At 44.2% G+C, this 6572-nt stretch overlaps 1 protein-coding gene and 2 long non-coding RNA genes across 3 annotated transcripts in view; 1 reads left to right on the top strand and 2 right to left on the bottom strand.

Annotated features, from left to right (window-relative positions):
• The window catches only part of Slit3 (slit guidance ligand 3), a 600224-nt gene that overhangs the window by 329804 nt on the left and 263848 nt on the right, over window positions 1-6572 (bottom strand). The window lies entirely within an intron of this gene.
• Window positions 1420-6572, top strand: part of LOC116077887 — a 20090-nt gene continuing 14937 nt past the window's right edge. Inside the window, exon 1 of the long non-coding RNA XR_004113367.1 lies at window positions 1420-1473. This is a non-coding gene — a long non-coding RNA (uncharacterized LOC116077887). The remainder of the gene's footprint in view (window positions 1474-6572) is intronic.
• Window positions 3914-6321, bottom strand: LOC116077888. The gene is made up of 2 exons (XR_004113368.1): window positions 5627-6321; window positions 3914-4160 (listed from the first exon to the last, which is right to left on the bottom strand). It is a non-coding gene; the product is annotated as an uncharacterized LOC116077888 (long non-coding RNA).

The following is a 6572-nucleotide window of genomic DNA, read 5'->3' as shown; positions in this document are numbered from 1 at the left end:
CTCCCAAGTGCTGGGATTAAAGGCGTGCGCCACCACCGCCTGGCTGAAAATATTCATTCTTTAGTCCCATTCCAAAGATTGTGAGTGTGGCACTTGAAAATTATGCTTTTTAATAAACAACATTTTTTTTTTTTGTACACAGCATCATTTTCCTTTGAAACATAGCTGGAGTCATCTCATTTGTAACATCTTAATTGTTTCTCGGGCTTCTCTTCTGCCATTTAATCCATTTATACTCATTACCTCCACTTCTGCTCCAGGAAACACAGACACACTTTTTCTGTAGTCAGTCCTTTACAAACTATCTGAAATATTTGTACTTCATGTTGTGCTTGGGAAATGTTTTCCCTGGACCTCAACCGTGGTTGATACACACTACAGATCTGGGGCCGTAATAAGCCATTGTCTGTCTGTGGAATCAAGTTTACCGGAACAGCTCTGCCATTTTTCTTAATGTTTTATACCATCATCACAGTGTAGTCATAGAAATGAATGGGTAAGGTAGTCAAGATGTGGCTTACAAAGCTTAAAATATGTATTTTACCATCTGGCTTCTTATAGCAAAGTCTGCTGTGTGTTCGTTTGGATGAGTGGTAAAGCCTGGTTAACCCCAAATGTGGCCATTTCCTCTTCCTGGTTCCATATCTACACTACATTTCCCAGCCTTCCTTGCAGCACATGATCCTGTAACTGAACTGTGATTGAGCTGATGGGTGAGAAAATTATTAAGAGTCTAGCCTGCATACGATCTCCCTATGTTTGCAGGGAAGCCCACCATTGAGTTAGGAGGTCCTCTGGGGGTACTGGGGCTCATAATTTCTACCCTTAATCATTCCTTGCTGACAGGAATCTGGTCTCTTCCTTCTTACTTGGAGGCAAAGCACTGATCCAGAAGGAAAAACTATTTTGGTTTTTAAATGAGAGAGAACCCAACCTCAATCAGTTTGCGTCTTTATGCATTATATTAAGTCCATTTGTTTCAGCAGCTTGAATTAATTTAATTTAAATACTGAGCTTCCTCCTTTAGGCTAGTTAAGGAGCAGAGTCTTTTCCTTATTTTGAACACCCCTAGCATCTCTAAAACCATGAACCAGGAGGGTAGGGACCACCACCTTCGGATAGGAGGAAGGAGACAGAAGAAGCAGGGAGGGTGGTGGCTGTGGGAACTAGCTTTGCCTGGGGTCTCATCCACATCCCACAAAGGCTTGGGGAGCTTGTCATCCCCCTGCTGACTAGTGGATATCCTGCCACACACAGGCTGGATCAAGAGGCGTGGCCCTTCCTCCAGGAGACAATCATTTCCAGGGCAGATGCAACAGTCTAGTATGTAGTCACAATGTTATAGAAAAACAGTGGAGCCTTAGGGATGAATTCTCCATACAATGAGGCAGACCTGGTCTGAGACTGTCTTGTCAGAAACTGACCGTGTCCCTTAAAGAAAGTCACCACCCCGTTGAAGCCATGATTTTCTATGTAAGTTTACCTCTTGGCGGGCCACACTAATTTTGGGCAGAAAAAGAGCAACTGTTTATAAATCAAGGTGCCAGGATGACCACAGTCCATTATGGGGGCCTCAGGGTATGAGGCAACATTTAGTGGGTAGACAGCACTCAGGTTTGGGGTTGCTCACTGGTTTGAGGGCAAAGTTTTAGGACATATGTTTATGTAGGTACAACTTTGAAGTGTTCGCTGATGTTTTTCACAGAGCCTACTCTTAAACAGACACATTCCCGTGTGCCTGGGAAGACAAGATGTAATCCACCTTTGCTTGGGGGATGAATTGTCTCCGTGTGGGGAACAAAGACATGAATTCTTGGTCTTTTAAGTTTAAAAAAAATCTAGACCTATGTTGTCCAATACGGGGGGCTTCTAACTACATGTGGCTGTTCAAGTGAGTTAATGTGGAACAAACCCCGTAGCACACATAGACTGGCTTCTAGGCTCCACTCCATACCTGTTGATGTTCTTGATGATCATCTCATGGTACTGGCACCTCCAAAATCTATGGCCTTCTGCTGCAACTGGGCTCCAATTTCATCAAGAGAGTCTCTCCTGAACTCTCCTCGGGGACTCCAGCCCTGCCTCACAGTGCCAGCCCTCAGCTGCTCTCCATGACCCCTTCATGCCTTCAAAGCCAAAGCCGCCATTACCATGTGTGATTCTTATCCTACCAAGGTTGGCCGGCAGCACGAACTGCAACCTTGGCCACCTCTGGAACACAGCCTCTCTGGGCTGACCCTAAGAAAACACTTCCCAGAAGATTTCACCTCCGTGATGCTGGTCTTCTTAATCGCCATCAGTTTCTCTGTCCCAGCACACCAGCATCAATTGTCCCATTAAAGCAGAGGTTTTACTCTAGTGGTTCTGGTTTTTTGTTAATTTTGGAGCCTATTCTTCAGCTCCATCTGACCAACCCACAGGTTCTTCACTCAAAATAGCAACGAATGGCCCTGAGAAGAGTCATTAAGGGAGTCTCAAACTTGTCTCTGTATTTCTCTCCACGTCCTCGCCTTCCAAGCTCCCACAGAATGGCTCGCCAAGAGTTGAACACACAATGAATTTTCCAGCCTGAAGTTCTAAAGTCCTTCCACAATCATCCCCCAACCCCATGGTCAAGTCTGTCACAGCATACCCTACAATCCTGGTACCAGTTTCTGTCTGTCATGGTTACTACAGCTGCAGTAAAACACCATGACCAAAGCAGTTTTGGGAAGAAAGGGGTTTATCCAGCTTCCACTTCCACTTCACTGTTTATCTCTGAAGTCAGGACAGAAACTCAAAGCTAATGCAGTGGCCTTGGAGGAATGCTGCCTACTCGCTTGCTCAGCCTGCTCTCTTATAGACCCACCACCAGCCCAGAGATGGTACCACCCACAATGGGCTGGGTCCTCCCCAGCAATCACTAATTTAAAAAAATGCCTTACAGACACGTCTTGTGGAGACATTTTCTCAATTGAGGTTCCATCCTTTCAGATGACTCTAGCTTGTGTCAAGTTGAAGTAAAACAGGACAGTTTACCTCTGAATTACATCTTTGCCTCCGTTCTGCTGGGTAACACTGAAACCATTAGAAACTCATACACACCTCTCTGGGAACAAAGGAAGGGGAACCCAGAAATGTCTACAGTTTGGTTTTTGTGGAGAGTGGACATGAGGGAAACTTTTTTTTTTTTTTAAATATACAAACGATGCCACCATTTTTGGATTCTGACGCTTGCAGACTGAGTTTATGCCCACTATATATTTCTTATATTTGCCTTGTACAAAAATGTTTCCACTGCTGAACACAGTGAAGGATTGAAAGCTCAGGGGAACTCAACCCCAATTTCCCCATGCACAAGCCCATTGCTAGATGTGTGGGATAACAGGAAAATGCAAGGAGAAAGAGTGTACAGTGTTGCCAGAGACCTTCAGTGTGTGCCTTGATATTTTCCCCAAGAGGAACAAAAGCCAAACCAATAAAAACCTGAATGTGTGCTCTAGGCTTCAGCATCTAAGTGCAAAAAGAGAAGATACCCCCACCTCTCCTTTGTTCCACTAGGACATGGGAAAGGGGTATTGTGCAAAAGCAAGGAACACACACTTACCCACTTGGCAGATCCCTGAGCCAGTAACTTAATTCAAGGAGTGGGATGGGTGCAGAACATGAACACAGAAGGAATTCAGCAATGGGGCAATGTCAGCGTGATCACTCCCCCCGTGGAAGAGGGGGAGGGGCATTGGAAAGGCATGATAACAGCACTTACTGCGCATCATCTATGTGACTTGTCTAGTAAACAACAGAACTGGAATTTAGCAGGGACACTGTGTCTTCTAATATAGTATGCTGCCCCCATGTTGTGTGTGGGTGGACACAGATTCTCGAACATTAAAACAGAGAGCTGTCAATCAAAGTCTCTTAACAGGCAGTGAGCTGGATATGAATTTTTACTCGCTGGAAGCTGTCAAAGTGTCTTTGAGACTTTTAAGGTTGAGGAAGCCAGGGTCCCACTCTGAGTCCTGTGGCATCCCTGCAGGATGGAGATAGGAAGATGAGCAGCAGCAGCACTTCTTGGTGGCAGGAACAGGGTGTGACACAAACAGCCTGGGCTCTGTGTTCTGCTGAGCTATGACACCACTTTCTCCAGAGTAAACTGTGAACTGCTGGGAACCAACCAACCCCTTTAAAGGAGACAAAGAAAAGCAATGAGGGGAAGAGACAGAATAAGACGTGGACAGGAAGGAGAGCTATAAAGCCAGGATGTGGACTTGGCGTGAAGTCTCTCCAGCCCAGGTGTGACAGCATCCTCCCTGGGCTACGGACAGGACAAAGCTTTGACTCCTGAAGTCTCCAGACACTGCTAAGCCTCACAACCTAGAAGCCAAATCGTAAAACCAAATGACTGCACAATGAGGGCATCGCTCATTATTAGATCAAGTACGTTATTAGAACTCTAAATGCAAGTATGGATCAGGTCAGAGTATTGGAAGTTTCTAGAAGCAATCCATTCTTTCTGGCTAATAGAGTAGACCGATATCTGAAAGAAAGTCTTGGGCTGGAGAGATGGCTCAGGGGTTAAGAGCACTGACTACTCTTCCAAAGGTCCTGAGTTCAAAATCCCAGCAACCACATGGTGGCTCACTCACAACCATCAGTAACAAGATCTGATGCCCTCTTCTGGAGTGTCTGAAGACAGTTAAAGTGTACTTACATATAATAAAATAAAATAAATCTTTCAAAAAAAAAATGAAAGTCTTAGAAGGGACTCTTCTACATATGATTCTAGAAACAATGGAGAGTGAGGGTTTTTTATTTATTTTTCTTCCAAAATTGTCTAGACTCTACTTGGGATCTTGAAATTACGACTTTTTAAAAAAGTGTGTGTGTGTGTGTGTGTGTGTGTGTGTGTGTGTGTGTAGAGAGAGAGGTGAATTCATAAATACTTCTAGAACCACCACACCGCCACCACTACAGTACCACAAACCAACAAAAGGGCGGCTTAGGTTCCCTCATTATCCCATCTCCATCTCTGTAGGAACTTGTCTATAAGAGAGTAAATCAGCTGGACATTACAATCAGAGCCATCTCTGTAGAACAGAAGGCACATTCTTTCACATTCTTTCTCTGATCTTGTTCATTCGAGAGTTCCTTTTCTGGGATGGATTGTGGGAAGCTGAAGGATTCTTATCCCCTTGCTGGAAGAGCTTAGGCATATGGGAGACCTTGATACCTCTGCTGTGCAGAATCCAAGAGGGACTGAAATCATCAAGCAGGTCTGGGTAGAGAAGCACAGACATCTAGGGGCCTCGCAGAGTCACAGTATGCAAATAATTAAACAAATGGTTTCACAGAAATGTTGTCGAGAAAAGGTTTTTCAATTCTATCTCCATGGTGATAGCTCATCAAAAAAGAATCAAAATGTAAATCTAAAAATTGCTTCATTTGCCTGATAGAAAATAATAAATAGGGCTTTGGGGATTTACCACATATCACCCACTGTAATCACCCCGAACTCTCTGGGATTCCACTTATGTGCCTGGCTTGGTCCTAAGATGTCTCTGATCAAACCATCTTTGACTTCCATGGGTCTAGGAGTGGCTCACCTTTCTATCCCTGGAACCCCAGCCAGCATCCTCCCTCCATTCACCTGATTTTTGACTCTAGGCTTACGGATACCCAGAAGTTCCACAGACAGGACATTTCTAGAAATAACTTCACGCTCCCTGGTGTGTTAACTCTCCAACAACACAGAGAACTAGAACATTTTGATGGCTTAAATTTCAAAAGGAAGAAAGAATGAGGACGCATGTGTTTCTGCTGTTCTTACTGAGTGAAACATCATAATCTAGTTCTCACATTAGAATCTGAATGTTGTCATTTGAGGAACCCTGAAGTAGACAAAGGCTACATCCTGTCATTTCTAAAACCATTATCCAAGCACACGGTCTCTGTGTGAATTTTCTCAGAAGCAGTGTCAAGAAGATGAGCATCAAGGTGTAAGCACAGAGAGCCTTGCCACGCCTGTGAAGGGATAAGCTGCAGGGACCAAGTTCATGTACCATAGATGGAGAGACTGATGGCCCAATGACTCAGAACACTGCGTGGGGCTGTAATGTGGACACGACAGAAGTTCTACAGCTTTATGACACACAAAGATGGCCACTGTGTAGTGTTAGCAAACATCAACCTACAGAACAATACATTGTGTTAATGTGCATATGCACACAGGGGAAAAAGTAGGATGTTACATTCTGCAATGCTAAGGATTCTTCCTTTTATCTTTATTAATTTTGTTACCTAAGACAGGAGGTTATGTAGTGACCTTTTATGAACAAGATGAGATGATGACGATGATGATGATGATTGATTGATTGACTGATTGATTTAAAAAGCCAAGGGGCAGGAAAGATGGCTCAGAGGTTAAGAACACTTGCTGCTCTTACAGAGGACTCAAGTTCAGTTCCCAGCACCCACATGGCTGTGTAAGCTTACAGCTACTAACTCTAGTTCCAAGGATTCTGATGCCCTCTTCTGGCTAACAGAGGTATTACACACACAGAGAGAGAGAGAGAGAGAGAGAGAGAGAGAAAGAG

Source organism: Mastomys coucha, unplaced genomic scaffold (assembly GCF_008632895.1).
Source record: "Mastomys coucha isolate ucsf_1 unplaced genomic scaffold, UCSF_Mcou_1 pScaffold5, whole genome shotgun sequence".
Lineage (NCBI taxonomy): Eukaryota > Metazoa > Chordata > Mammalia > Rodentia > Muridae > Mastomys > Mastomys coucha.
The sequence above is the reverse complement of the archived record's forward strand: the minus strand, read 5'-3'. Positions and strand labels throughout refer to the sequence as shown.